The 15,691-nt window shown below is 47.5% G+C and overlaps 1 protein-coding gene across 1 annotated transcript in view; it reads right to left on the bottom strand.

Moving 5' to 3' along the window:
* The window catches only part of LOC147125235 (actin-binding protein WASF3-like), a 116,242-nt gene that overhangs the window by 41,128 nt on the left and 59,423 nt on the right, over window positions 1-15,691 (bottom strand). The gene's annotated exons all lie outside the window — the stretch shown is intronic.

Genomic DNA, 15,691 nt, shown 5'->3' on the forward strand with positions numbered 1-15,691 from the left:
AGGGAGAGGTAGAGTGGAGGCATACAAGTATTTCTGCACAGGGAGAGAGGAAGAATCAGAAGGAATGTAAACCTTGGGATTTACTTGTGCATCTCCCAATGGATGGCATCGCAGCCAAATTGGTGACATCCCATAAACCCACGAACAGAGAGCAGGGAAAACATCTTTAAGAAGACACAAAGTTTCATTCTTAGCAATAAATTATTAATTTTTCCCCTCCATTTTGTTTGAGGAAACAACTTTAGCAGTTAGGGTGGGCTTAGGCCCAACCATCCTCAGTCTGAAGCACGATGCCAGACATTTTTTTTTTTAAGTATATTTTCCGCTCTCTTCTCAAATTGATTATTCATTTCTGTGATATACTTCCATGCGGTCCAGGCACTCTCCAGTATCCCACCTCAGTGAGCATTATTCATGTCTGAATCTAGACAATGAGTATTTTATTAAGGGAGCAACACAGTTGAGCCCAATCCACACCCAAAATTAAATCACATACCCTTTGCTGCAGAAAGGGTCATTGGACAACGATGAGAACCCAGTCAATTTCCCCCCGCCCCCCCCAGCCCCAGACCACTGAAGACAGGTGGAAGAAAGAAGAGAAAGAACTTGCATTTATATAGCACCTATAACAATCTCAGGAGGTGCTAAAGCGCTTTAAAGCCAATGAAGTACTGTTGTAATGTAGGTCAGAAATGGGGATGTTCGCTGATGACTGCACAATGTTCAGCGCCATTCACAACTCCTCAGATAATGAAGCAGTCCATGCCCACATGCAACAAGACCTGGACAACATTCAGGCTTGGGCTGATAAGTGACAGATAACATTCGCGCCACAGAATTTCCAGGCAATGACTATCTCCAACAAGCGAGAGTCTAACCACTGCCCCTTGACATTCAACGGCAGTACCATCGCCGAATCCCCCACCATCAACATCCTGGGGGTCACCATTGACTTAACTGGACCAGCCACATAAATACTGTGGCAACAAGAGCAGGTCAGAGGCTAGGTATTCTGCAGCGAGTGTCTCACCTCTCGACCCCCCAAAGCCTTTCTACCATCTACAAGGTACAAGTAAGGAGTGTGATGGAATACTCTCCACTTGCCTGGATGAGTGCAGCTCCAACAACACTCAAGAAGCTCGACACCATACAAGACAAAGCAGCCCACTTGAATGGCACCCCATCTACCACCTTAAACATTCACTCAATTCAATTCAATTCAATTCAAATCGCTTTATTGGCATGACAAGTTACATCTTATGTTGGCAAAGCATCGGAAAACATTCATGTTTGTTCACAAAAATACAGATCTATCCATACAGTGTATAAACAGATATATCCCTGAGTGTATAAATATACTTTCATATAATTTATATATACTCTTATCTTATCTTTAGTGTTTGTCCCTCTGTTTATGGCAAGCTGTAACATAGTGTGCCGCTAGTGTTATGCAACTTCTCTCTTCCCCTAGTAGGTATGGGAGTTTTTGGTTGTCATTCAATTTTCTGAATTCCGGGCATATTTTTGTAAATTTTGGGTAGAAATTCTCCCTTATGCCCTGATATTTTCTACAAGCTGTGAGGAAGTGCATCTCTGTCTCCACCATTCCCTGACTGCAGTGAGGGCATATCCTGTCCTCTCTTGGTAGCCGGGTCTGCCTGTGTCTACCTTTTTCGATCGCCAGGCTATGTTCACTAAGTCTGTACATTGTCAGGATTTTTCTCAGTTTGCTATCCTTTACCATGGTCAGGTAATCAGCTATGTTGTATTGTCTGTTTAGGGCCAAGTAGCAATTGAGTTTGCTTTGGGTTTTTGTTGTTTCTGCCCAATATGTCAGATATTTTTCCTTTTGCTTAGCGACGATTGTGTTGGGTCGAATTCTTTGTGTTACACTGTCACTGTCCTGTGGCTGGTTATTGTTAGTAGTGTTAGTAGTTACTTCACTGAGTCCCAGGACTAGTTGACTGAGGGTATTCTTCTTTATGGTCAGCTCTTGGCATTTCAGGGCGTCGTAGTGATAGCATTGGGGGTTGCTCATTTGTAGGTGATTCCAAAATTTGGTGGCTCTTTTTTGGATAGTGATTATTAATGGATATTGGCCTAGTTCCGCCCTGCATGCATTGTTTACTGTTTTCCTTTGAGTCCGGAGGATACTTTTACAGAATTCTGCATGTAGGATCTCAATTGGGTGTTTGTCCCATTTTGCAAATTCTTGTTGTGTTAGCGGTTCCCATACCTCACTGCCATAGAGTGCAATTGGTTCAATTACTGATTTGAAAATTTTTAGCCAAATGCTAATTGGGATTTCTATTTGGATTGATTTTTTAATGGCATAGAAAGCCCTTCTTGCTTTCTCTTTCAGTTCATTCACAGCCAGTTTGAAGTTTCCCGTAGAACTGATTTTTAAGCCCAAGTATGTGTAGTTAGTGGTTTGTTCAATTTTGGTTGTTCCTAGTGTGAAATTTATTTTGGGTCCCTGATGTCTGGATCTTTGCTGGAACACAAGGACTTTGGTTTTTTGGGGATTTATTGTCAGGGCCCAAGTCTGGCAGTACGACTCCAGCAGATCCAGGTTCTGCTGTAGACCCTCCTTAATTGGTGACAGCAGAACCAGGTCGTCTGCATAGAGGAGGAATTTAACCTTGGATTCATATAGGGTGAGGCCGGGTGCTGTAGATTGTTCAAGTAGTTTTGCCAATTCATTTATGTAAATATTAAAGAGTGTCAGTGAGATTGGCGAGCCCTGCGTCACCCCCCGCCCCTGTGGGAAGTATTTTGTTTGTTTGTCTCCAATTTTAACTGCACATTTGTTGTTTGTATACATTGATTTAATTACATCATATGTTTTTCCCCCTACCCCGCTTTCGATAAGTTTCAGGAATAAACCATCATGCCAGATGGAGTCGAAAGCCTTCTGGAAATCTATAAAGCATGCGTAGATTTTGCTTTTGTTATGGTGAACGTGTTTGTCAATTAGGGTCTGTAGGGTGAAGATATGATCTGATGTTCTATAGTTTGGCAGGAATCCAGTTTGGCTTTTACTCAAGACATTGTGCTCCTCAAGGAAGTTTATAAGTCTTTTGTTTATGATGCTACAGAATACCTTCCCCAGGTTACTGTTTACACAGATGCCTCGATAGTTATTTGGGTCGACTTTGTCCCCACTTTTGTATATGGGCGTTATGAGTCCTTTGTTCCAGATATCAGGGAAGTAACCGACACTCAGAACCAAGTTGAAGAGTTTTAGGATAGCCAGTTTCATTTTGTCGTCTGTGTGTTTAATCATCCACCACCGGCGTACCGTGGCTGCAGTGTGTACCATCAACAAGATGCACTGCAGCAACTCGCCAAGGCTTCTTCAGCAGTACCTCCCAAACCCGCGACCTCTTCCACCTAGAAGGACAAGGGCAGCAGGTGCATGGGAACACCACCACCTCCAAGTTCCCCTCCAAGTCACACACCATCCTGACTTAGAAGTATATCGCTGATCCTTCATCGTCGCTGGGTCAAACTCCTGGAACTCCCTACCTAACAGCACTGTGGGAGTACCTTCACCACACAGACTGCAGCGGTTCAAGAAGGTGGTTCACCACCACCTTCTCAAGGGCAATTAGGGATGGGTAATAAATGCTGGCCTTGCCAGCGACGCCCACATCCCATAAACGAATAAAAATAAAGGAAACATGGCAGCCAATTTGTGCACAGCAAGGTCCCACAAACAGCAATGAGATAATGACGAGATAATCTGTTTCAGAGGGAGATGAAATTCTTAGTAGAAGCTCATGGTTAATAAGTTGAAGACATACGTTGTTGTGTGTCAATGTCTGCTTCTAGGGATGGAAGTGGTCCAGTACCTCTTTATGTTGGGGCAGTAGATAACTCTGCAACAACAGACACCACAAGAATTGATGTAGTGACTGCCTGGGCCTGTACATTCGCATAATTTTGTGGTCATTTGAGCAGGGAGGCTGGATAATATTTATGTGGTATCTGACACATTTCCAACATCCACACTAGTCTGTATTGCTATTATTCGCTTTCTGCTGCGCACTCCCTCAGGATAGCTACAGCTCTATGTGGGATCAGGTCCATGGGCAACAATGAGGCTGCTGAAGCCCAGAATTATGGTTGTCACAATCTGATTCCCCAACGTAGTGAATCCAAACAAGATGGCCTGCTGTAGCTTGGAATGCAAGAGCTCAAATCAAAGAATTTATATGGAAGCTGTGGCTCATCTTAGAAACATGGCCAAAGACATCCCCACTGCAGAGGACACTGGAGTGGCCACAGTCACAATGGTTTCCTACAGCTTTATCAGGCTGTCATGCCACACTGCACAGATGCAGGTTGTGGACTCCTCCATAGCTGCCCCCAAACTGTGACTGTGGCCAGCCACGTAGTTGCAGTGGCTACCAGAGCAGGTTACATAGAATTACATAGAATGTACAGCACAGAAACAGGCCATACGGCCCAACCAGTCCAAGCTGGCGTTTATGCTCCACTCGAGCCTCCTCCCATCCTTCCTCATCTAACTCTATCAGCATAACCTTCTATTCCCTACTCCCTCATATGCTTATCTAGCTTCCCCTTAAATGCATCTATACTATTCGTCTCAACTGTGGTAGCGAGTTCCACATTCTCACCACTCTCTGGGTAAAGAGGTTTCTTCTGAATTCCCTATTTGATTTCTTGGCGACTATCTTATATTGATGGCCTCTAATTATGCTCTTCCCCACAAGTGGAAACACAGTCTCTGTGACTACTCTATCAAAACCTTTCATAATTTTAAAGACCTCTATTCAAGAGAAAAGAGACCCAGCCTGTTCATCCTTTCCTGATAGGTATAACCTCGCAGTTCTAGTATCATCCTTGTAAATCTTTTTTGCACCCTCTCCAGTGCCTCTATATACTTTTTATAATATGGCGACCAGAATTGTGCACAGTTCTGTGTACAGTTAGAGGTTGGGTATTCTGCAGCGAGTGGCTCACCTCCTGACTCCCCAAAGCTTTTTCATCACCTACAAGGCACAAGTTAGGAGTGTAATGGAATACTCTCCATTTGCCAGGATGGGTGCAGCTGCAACAACATTCAAGAAGCTCAACACGATCCAGGACAAAGCAATCCATTTGATCTGCACTTCATCCACTAGCCTAAACATCCACCCCCTCCACCACCAGCGTACCATGGCTGCAGTGTGTACTATCTACAGGATGTGCTGCAGCAACTCGCCAAGGCTACTTTGGCAGCACCTCCCAAATCCACAATCTCCATCACCTAAAAGGTTAAGGACAGAAGGTACGTGGGAACACCACTACCTCCAAGTTCCCCTCCAAGTCACACAGCATCCTGACTCAGACATATGTCAGTGTTCCTTCATCATTGGGTCAAAAGCCTGGAATTAAATATAAGCTGTGTGGAGTTTGCACATTCTCCCCGTGTTTGCGTGGGTTTCCTCCGGGTGCTCCGGTTTCCTCCCACAGTCCAAAGATGTGCAGGTTAGGTTGATTGGCTATGATAAATTGACCCTTAGTGTTAGGGGGATTAAAATGTGTGGGGTTACGGAGATATCGTGGGATATGTGTTGGTGTAGGGGTTACGGGGATCGGGTGGGATATGTGTCGGTGCAGGCTCGATGGGCCGAAATGGCCTCTATCTGCACTGTGGGGTTTCTGTGATTCTGTGATTCTGTGATTATGGGCAACTAAGGTTGGGCAATAAATGCTGGCCTTGACAACCTGGTCACATCCCAAGAATGAATTAATAAAAAGGTTGCAGCTCTTATAATTCCACCTGCGCTTGCTCCAATCACCTGTGCTCAGTTCTCCTTACTGCTCAGTGAATCACCAGCTATTTTCTCCAGCAACTCCCTAACTGAATCCTGCAGAAAGGATGTATTTGCGCTGGTGCTTGCCAGTGACACAGAGTGGTGAGAAGTCTTAGGGCCAAGACTGACACTGCCTTCTGACATCTGCTAAAGATACAACCCATAGGATCAGAAAAAGAACACATGTTACACTGTTGCTATGTTATCATACCCCATATCCTCTCCATCACAAAGACACATACTTCCACCTCCGTAATATCGCCTGCTTCCGACTACCTCAGCCCATCGGCTGCTGAAATCCACATCTATGCTTTTGTTACCTCCAGATTTGACTATTCCAATGCTCTCCATCTGTAAACTTGAGTTCATCCAAAACTCTGCAGCCCTTATCCTAACTCACGCCAAGTTCCATTCATTCAACACCCCTGTGCTCACTGATCTACTTTGGCTCTGATATACCTATCAATTCGTCCAATAAAAAGCGACGAGTTAGGAACGTAACTAAAGGTTTTTATTGACTAAATAACAGAGCCCACCCTCGTGGGTGATCGGGTCCAACAAGGAGGAATACCAGCCAGTCGACTACCTTTATACCTGGGCAGGTAGGTGGAGCCATGGGCGGAGTCGGAGGTGGTCAGCCCAGGTATAACAAGAGGCGACCTCGTATAGTGATACAACAGTGAGAACAGTGAGAACAATACAACAGTGATAACTATAGTGTAACGATAGTGAACGATAAAAGTGGTTTACCACATTCACCCCTTGTTTAGATTTGAGTCCGGCGGGGTGAAGTGTACTACCAGTTCTGGTATGTCAGTCTGTCCGGAGGCCTCGTAAGCCTCTCCGATCGTCGCAGCGGCGGTGCTGCGTTATCCGGTGTTAATGCTGGTGTCTGCGTGGTCGGCGAAGGCTCGTGGGGTTCCGGCATGCCGTCTACCTGGGCTGGAATTGGGGGGGTGGTGGGGGGGGGTAAAGGTGGTGTCTCCGGAGTGCCCGAGGGTGCGAGGTCTCGTAAGGAGACAGTGTCCTCCCGCCCGTCTGGGTAAGCCACGTAGGCGTACTGGGGGTTGGCGTGCAGGAGGTTCACCCTCTCGACCAGGGGGTCCGTTTTATGGGCCCTCACATGCTTTCGCAGCAAGACGGGCCCCGGAGAGGTCAGCCAGGTTGGTAGAGTGGTTCCCGTAGTCGACTTCCTGGGGAAAACAAACATTTGTTCATGGGGGGTGGCGTTAACGGCAGTGCAAAGTAGTGACCGGATGGAGTGCAGCGCTGTCGGGAGGACTTCCTGCCAGCGGGAGGTTGGGAGGCCCTTAGACTTTAAGGCTAAGAGGACGGCCTTCCATACCGTCGCGTTCTCTCTTTCCACCTGGCCGTTCCCTCGGGGGTTGTAGCTGGTGGTCCTACTTGCTGCAATACCTCTCGCTAGTAGGAACTGACGGAGTTCCTCGCTCATGAAGGAGGAGCCCCGGTCACTATGTATATAGTTCGGGAACCCGAACAAGGCGAAGGGGTCGTTCAGGCACTTGATGACCGTGGTACTGGTCATGTCTGGGCAGGGGAAGGCAAAAGGGAAACGGGAGTACTCATCAACGATGTTGAGGAAGTACACATTGCGGTCAGATGACGGTAGAGGCCCCTTAAAGTCGATGCTCAGGCGCTCGAAGGGGCGGGTGGCCTTGATCAGGCTTGCTCTGTCCGGCCTATAGAAGTGCGGTTTGCACTCGGCGCAGGTCTGGCAGTTCCTGGTCATGGTCCTGACCTCCTCGATGGAGTAGGTCAGGTTGCGGGCCTTAATGAAATGGTAAAGTCTGGTGACCCCGGGGTGGCAGAGGTCGTTGTGGAGGGTCTGAAGTCTATCAATATGCGCGCTGGCGCATGTAATTCGTGAAAGAGCATCAGGGGGTTCGTTCAGCTTACCTGGCCGGTACAAGATATCATAATCGTAGGTGGATAGCTCGATTCTCCACCTCAAGATCTTGTCATTCTTGATTTTGCCCCTCAGCTTGTTATTAAACATGAAAGCAACCGAACGTTGGTCAGTGAGGAGGGTAAATCGTTTGCCTGCCAGGTAATGCCTCCAGCGCCGTACCGCCTCCACAATTGCCTGGGCTTCCTTCTCGACCGACGAGTGTCGGATCTTGGGGCCCTGTAGGGTCCTTGAGAAGAAGGCCACCGGCCTCCCCTCCTGGTTAAGGGTAGCGGCTAGGGCGAAGTCGGATGCATCGCTCTCCACTTGGAAGGGGATGGACTCATCCACTGCGTGCATTGTGGCCTTGGCTATGTCTCCCTTGATGAGGGAGAAGGCCGCGCACGCTTCCACCGTGAGGGGGAAGGATGTGGACTTCATGAGGGGTCTGGCTTTGTCCGCATAATTGGGCACCCATTGGGCATAGTAGGCGAAGAGCCCCAGGGTTCTCTTAAGTGCCTTAGGGCAGTGGGGGAGGGGTAGCTCCATGAGGGGGCGCATTCTTTCGGGGTCGGGGCCGATGAGTCCGTTCTCTACTACACAGCCAAGGATGGCAAGGCGCGAGGTGTTAAACACACATTTCTCCTTATTGTAGGTGAGGTTCAGCCGTTGGGCCGTATGGAGGAATTTCTCCAGATTCACGTCATGGTCCTGCCGGTCGCGGCCGCAGATGGTGACGTTATCTAGATAGGGGAATGTGGCCTGCAGTCCGTTCTGGTCAACCATCCGGTCCATCTCCCTTTGGAAGACCGAGACCCCGTTGGTGACACCGAAGGGGACCCTAAGGAAGTGGTATAGGCGCCCATTTGCCTCGAAGGCGGTGTACTGGCGGTCCTCGGGGTGGATAAGGAGTTGGTGGTAGGCCGACTTAAGGTCGATGGTCGAGAATACGCGGTATTGTGCAATCTGATTGACCATGTCAGATATGCGGGGAAGGGGGTATGCGTCCAGCTGGGTGTATCTGTTTATGGTCTGGCTGTAGTCGATGACCAGGCGATTTTTATCGCCGGTCTTAACGACCATGACCTGGGCACGCCAGGGGCTGTTGCTCCCCTCGATAATGCCCTCTTTTAGGAGGCGCCGCACCTCAGAGCTAATGAAGGCTCTGTCCCCAGCGCTGTACCGCCTGCTCTTGGTAGCGACGGGTTTGCAGTCGGGGGTGAGGTTAGCGAACAGGGAAGGTGGCGGCACCTTGAGGGTGGATAGGCTGCAGGTGTTACGCGGTGGGCGGTTTAACATTCGCTGGTTGTCGACTGTGAGTGGGGGGAGGGGTCCACCGTATGCTAGGGTTACACTTTGGAGGTGGGATTGGAAGTCCAGCCCTAGTAGGACGGCAGTGCAGAGCTGGGGGAGGACGAGGAGTTTAAAATTTTTATACTCCGTACCCTTAACCGACAAGGTCACAACACAGTAGCCGCTAATGTCCGTGGCGTGGGACCTCGATGCCATCGAGATTCGGTTGCGCGTTGGCAGGACAGGGAGGGAGTAGGGAGTAGTGGCTCACCGGTCTGGGTGGATGAAGCTCTCCGTGCTTCCGCTGTCGAACAGGCAGGTCGTGGCGTGGCCGTTTACTTTGATGTCCATCATCGACTTGGACAGGTGGTGTGGGCGGGCTTGATCCAGAGTGACGGAGGCTAGTGTGTAGGTAAGCGAGTCGTTGTCGTCTGCGGGCGAGGCGGTCGTCGGGTCCGGGGGCCCGGTGGCAGTCGGGCGTGGTGGGTAAAATGGCGTCTCCCATGAGGTAGGACAAAATGGCGGAGAAGATGGCTGCCCCCATAACTCACATGAGGCACTATTGGGGTCGGTTGCCTTGATCAAAGATGGCCGCCCCCATGACTCACATGTGGGGATGCTGGCCTCAGTTGCCTTGAAAGAAGATGGCCGCCCCCACAGTTCGCATGAGGCACTGCTGGCCTCTGAAGATCCGCTCCTGCAGGCCTTAGAGAAGTGGCCTTTCTTCCTGCAGGTTGAGCAGGTAGAGTTCCTGGCTGGGCAGCGCGACCTCGGGTGCTTCTCCTGGCCGCAAAAGAAGCAGCCAGCGGCCCGATCACGGGTGCCCGATGTCGGAGCCGGTACCGGGGGTGGCGGTCCCGGTCGGGTCCGGGACGCCGACGCTGAGGTAGGTCCCGGGGGCGGCGCTGCGAAGGGTATTGCGGTAGGGGTCAGGCCCGAGTCCCAGGGTCGCGAGCAGTACCTGGAAAACGCCTCCTGGTCCTGATGGGCCACCTCTAGGGAGAGAGCGAGGGCTTCAGCTTTGTCCAGGTCGAGGTCTTTAGCTTCAAGCAGTCTTTGCCGTGAGTAGTCGGACCGTAGGCCTTTCACAAAGGCATCGCGGATATTATCTTCCGTATTTTCAACAGCCGTCACCGCTTTAAAGTCACAGTTCCTGCCGAGTGCTCTTAGCGCCCGTAAAAATTCAGCTACAGACTCTCCTGGCTGTTGCGGGCGGGATCTTAGGAGGTGCCTGGTGTACATGTAATTTACCGGGCTCCGGTACTGCTGTTTCAGTAGGTTGATAGCGGCCTCGTATGTAGTCGTGTCCTGGATGAGTGCGTATACTCTCGGGCTCGCTTGGGCGTTCAGAACTCTTAGTTTGGATCTCTGAGGGACGCCGGATTCTTCCAGGTAGGATTCGAAGCAGTCCAGCCAGTGTTTGAAGTTGAGGGCTGAGTTTGCTGCCTGTGGGTTTAGATCCAGGTACGGTGGTTTGAGGGCTTGCAGCCAAGCCGGCTGGTGTGGCTGGCGTAGCCCGGTGTCTGAAAGCTGCTGTGGCTGTGCTTCTGGGAGGGCTTCTGGCTGGCCAGTAGTAGACATCTTTAAAATTTAGTCAATAAAATTGATATACCTATCAATTCGTCCAATAAAAAGCGACGAGTTAGGAACGTAACTAAAGGTTTTTATTGACTAAATAACAGAGCCCACCCTCGTGGGTGATCGGGTCCAACAAGGAGGAATACCAGCCAGTCGACTACCTTTATACCTGGGCAGGTAGGTGGAGCCATGGGCGGAGTCGGAGGTGGTCAGCCCAGGTATAACAGCGCGACAAGAGGCGACCTCGTGTAGTGATACAACAATGAGAACAGTGATAACAATACAACAGTGATAACTATAGTGTAACGATAGTGAACGATAAAAGTGGTTTACCACAGGCTCCCAGTCCAGCTCCCTTGAATCTAAAATTCTCATCCTTATGTTCAAATCCCTGCATGGCCTCGCGCCTCCCTATCTCTGTAATCTCCTCCAATGCTACAACCATCCAAGAAATCTGCATTCCTCCAATTCTGGCTTTTGTGCATCCCCGATTTCCTTCACCACATCATTGGTGGCCGTGCCTTCAGCTGTCCAGGCCCTAAGCTCTGGAATTCTCTCCCTAAACCTCTCCACCTCTCTCTCCTCCTTTAAGACGCTCCTTAAAACCTACCTCTTTTATCAAGCTTTTGGGCACCTATCCTAATACTGTATCTCCTTATGTGCTTCAGTGTCAAATTTTGTCTGATAATGCTTCTGTGAAGTGCCTTAGGATGTTTTACTACTTTAAAGGTGTTCTATTATTGCAAGTTGTTGTTGCTGCTGCCAGTAAGATACCAGCACAGCTTACATGGCAAGATTTGTGTGTAAGTTGCTGCAGACCAGTGTATGCTTGAGTTAGTAGGTTAAGAATAATAAACAAAGCACAGTTCAAGTCCTGAGCCGGGAGGTTTCCAGCCTCATCCTTCCTCATTCACTTTCACCCAAGCGCCTGTTACATGTATTTATAGATATATACAGCATGCAGGTACCTTGTGTGGGCAGTGTGCTTGTTGTTTGTTGCTTCATAGATTATATAAACCACAGCGCAAGGACATTGCCATATCAGCAGTACAGAATGTTCTAATAAAACATGAGTATGCATTTAAAAAGTATATGAACAATTAGCAGAGTGCTACCACTTCAGTTCTGTCAACAACCACTATAAGGAGAGTTTGTAAATTGAAGCAAAATGTGAGAAGTACTTTGGCAACTTTCTTAAGACCAGCAAATTTCTTCCTCACTTGCTCATAGGTTTGGTGCATAGCTAAGACAGCATTTACCAATTTCTGCCACCTCCATTCAAGCTGCTCTACTATTGGCCTGCATTGGAGGGAGGCCCTAAGTACAAAACGTCCCTTCTTTACAGGACCTCCAAATTTCTCTTATTGAATGGAGCAGTTCTCGCGTGTATTCTTGCTTTAGTCATTTGAAAGGTAGGTCATGCCTGACAAACCGGATTGAATTTTTTGAAGCGGTGACTAAAATAGTGGACAGGGGAATGTCTATGAATGTTATTTATATGAACTTCCAGAAGGTATTTGATAAAGTCCCACATAAGAGACTGTTATCTAAGGTAGAAGCCCACAGAATTGAGGGCAAATTATTGACCTGGTTAGGAAATTGGCTGAGCGGCAGGAGACAGAGAGTAGGGATAATGGGCAGGTACTCAAATTGGCAGGATGTGACTAGTGGTGTCCCGCCGGGATCTGTGTTGGGGCCTCAACTATTCACAATATTTATTAATGACTTAGATGATGGCATAGAAAGTCATATATCCAAATTTGTCAATGACACAAAGATAGGTGGCATTGTAGGCAGTGTAGATGAAAGCATAAAATTTCAAAGGGATATCGACAGATTAAGTGAATGGGCAAAACTGTGGCAAATCACAGAAATCACAGAAACCCCACAGTGCAGATAGAGGCCATTTCGGCCCATCGAGCCTGCACCGACACATATCCCACCCGATCCCCGTAACCCCTACACCAACACATATCCCACCCTATCCCCGTAACCCCACGTATTTAATCCCCCTAACACTAAGGGTCAATTTATCATAGCCAATCAACCTAACTCGCACATCTTTGGACTGTGGGAGGAAACCGGAGCACCCGGAGGAAACCCACGCAAACACGGGGAGAATGTGCAAACTCCACACAGACAGTCGCCCGAGGCCGGATTCGAACCCGGGTCCCTGGCGCTGTGAGGCAACAGTGCTAACCACTATGCCACCGTGCTGCCCTGGATGGATTTCAATGTAAGCAAATTGAGGTCATCCACTTTGGACTTAAAAAAGATAGAACAGGGTACTTTCTAAATGGTGAAAAGCTAAAAACAGTGGGTGTCCAAAGAGACCTGGGGATTCAGGTACAAAGATCATTAAAATGCCATGTGCAGGTACAGAAAATAATCAAAAAGGCTAATGGAATGCTGGCCTTTATATCTAGAGGACTAGAGTACAAGGGGGTCGAAGTTATGCTGCAGCTGTACAAAACCCTGGTTAGACCACACCTGGAGTACTGTGAGCAGTTCTGGGCACCACACCTTAGGAAGGATATATTGGCCTTGGAGGGAGTGCAGCGTAGGTTAACCAGAATGAAACCCGGACTTCAAGGGTTAAGTTACGAGGAGAGATTATACAAATTAGGGTTGTATTCCCTCGATTTTAGAAGGTTGCGAGGTGATCTGATTGAAATTTTCAAGATATTAAGGGACACAGATAGGGTAGAGAGAAACTATTTCTGCTGGCTGGGGATTCTAGGAGTAGGGGGCATAGTCTAAAAATTGGAGCCAGACCTTTCAGGAGTGAAGTTAGGAAACACTTCTACATACAAAGGGTGGTAGAAGTTTGCAACTCTCTTCTGCAAATGGCAACTGATGCTAGATCAATTTTAACTCGGAGATTGATAGATTTTTGTTCACCAAAGGTATGAAGGGATATGGGCCAAAGGCGGGTATATGGAGTTAGGTCGCAGATCAGCCATGATCTCATTGAATGGCGGAACAGGCTCAAGGGGCTAAATGGCCTACTCCCGTTCCTATGTTCTCCCCCTCTTCAGCAACAAGACAGCTTGATGGGAAACTAGCAGGTCTTTAAGAGCTGCTGCTGCCTGATAACATGTCCCCAACCTCCTGCATGCTCCCAACACATCATGCGCTGTGCACAGGAAGAACTGGTAATTTGTTTAAAGGAACAGGCAGTTCTTTATAGCTTCATGTTAGCTCGTTGTGCTGCAGGTATGTGTCGCTCCCTGGCAACAGTGCTTCTGTGACCGCCATGCCAGGGAGCATGTGATTGACTCGAGCATCTCACCTTTCTCTTGGGCATTCTGAACACTAATTTTAACTTCATATTTTGGTTATCTCATTTTCTTAGAAACAGGGGATTCTGGGAAGTCATGGCAGTCTGTCTGGGTCTGGAAGGAAGAAGTAGATCTTTTGTCAGAGCACAGTTCCAGCAGAGGTCTGCTGTCTTTTAAGGTGTTTGTAGGCCTGCTATATGTTTACCACATTTTTCCAGGTTTTTCCCTGTTCTTTCAACATCTTGCTTGTGTATTTTTGTCACATCTTTATTCCACCATAGCTATTTTCACACCCTTTTGTTCTTTTAATGTTTTTTTCATTGCTTCAATGAAATGATCTTTGCAGATCCTGGGCAATAAATGCTGGCCTTGCCAGCGACGCCCACATCCCGTGAATGAATAAAAAATATATATCATCCACAAATTTTCACCTCTTTACATGAAGGTTTTTTTTGCATGTGGTCACCTTCAACGTGCGGTACACTTTTCTATTAAGCAGAGGGTGCGCATTGAAACTCAGGAGGTTACAGAGGTAGGGAGGGAAGAGGCCTTAGAGGATCTGTAAACAGCAATTAAAATTTTGAATGTAAAGCAGTGGAAGGGAGCCAATGGAGAGTGGTAAGGGTAGGGGTAATACCGGAGCAGGCAGTACTTAGTGCCAGACAGGATGCAGACAGTTGTGTGGAGCTCAAGAGGCCAATGGCTACAGCACTGGAGAGGACAAGTCTGGAGGTGACTGACATGGATGAGGGTCTCAGCAGCATTGGAGGTAAGATGGGTAATCTTGCAATGGTAGAAATAGATCTTGTTGATCTATAGAATATGAGATTTGAAGCTCAGTTCAGGGTGAAGCAGGATGTGGAGATTGCCTACTGTCAAACTTAGTCTTGAGTCGGAAGCTGGGAGCAGTGGAAACGGAGGCTAGGGTGCAGAGTTGTACATTTATTACAAGGAATTTCATGACAGCAGTAAAATTGATAATGGAAAATCCATTTGGCAGACAGAGCACAAACGCACCCACTGAACAAACTGAATATGAAGGTGTTTCATTGTATCAATGCTTCACAGCAAATCACAAACCAGAAAGTTAAAGATTTTTATTAACAGATTGCAATACGGAACTGACTTTCCCATTAATTTCAAGGAGGTCATTTTGTAGCACTAGTGGGAGGTCCAGATATGACTGTAAAAAGGAGAAATCATTTAAATGGAGAATACCCCATTTCTATAGACTGAACTGAAAGACTGAACAGGCTGGGGTTCTTTTCTCTAGAAAATAAAAAACTGAGAGGTGACCTGATAGAGGTCTTTACAATTATGAAGGGTTTCGATAGAGTAAACGTAGAGAGGATGCTTCCACTTATGGGGAGTTCAAAACTATAAGATAGTTATTAATAAATCCAGTAAGAAACTCGGGAGAAACTTCTTTACACAGGGAGTGATTAGAATGTGGAATTCACTACCAGATGGAGTGGTTGAGGCGAATAGCATAGATGCATTTAAGGGGAAGCTTGATAAGTACAGAAGGGAGAAAGGAATAGAAGGATATGTTGATAGAGTTAGGTGGAAGAAGGCTTGTGTGGAGCATAAACACTGGCATAGACCTACTGGGCCAAACGACCTGTTTCTATGCTGTGAAATTCTATGTATAGATGGGATACTATATTTGTCAGACTAGAAACACAAGTGACAAAGCCTTGAGCATATTAAATTCAGCCAGGCTCATGGGTTATATATCTATAGTTTCACAGCAGGAGGTAGGACATATTAATTGTATAAAGTGATAATAAAGATGAGAATTTTCATTG

Source organism: Somniosus microcephalus, chromosome 1 (assembly GCF_052327205.1).
Source record: "Somniosus microcephalus isolate GS21.2 chromosome 1, FLI_Smic_1.0, whole genome shotgun sequence".
NCBI classification, from domain to species: domain Eukaryota; kingdom Metazoa; phylum Chordata; class Chondrichthyes; order Squaliformes; family Somniosidae; genus Somniosus; species Somniosus microcephalus.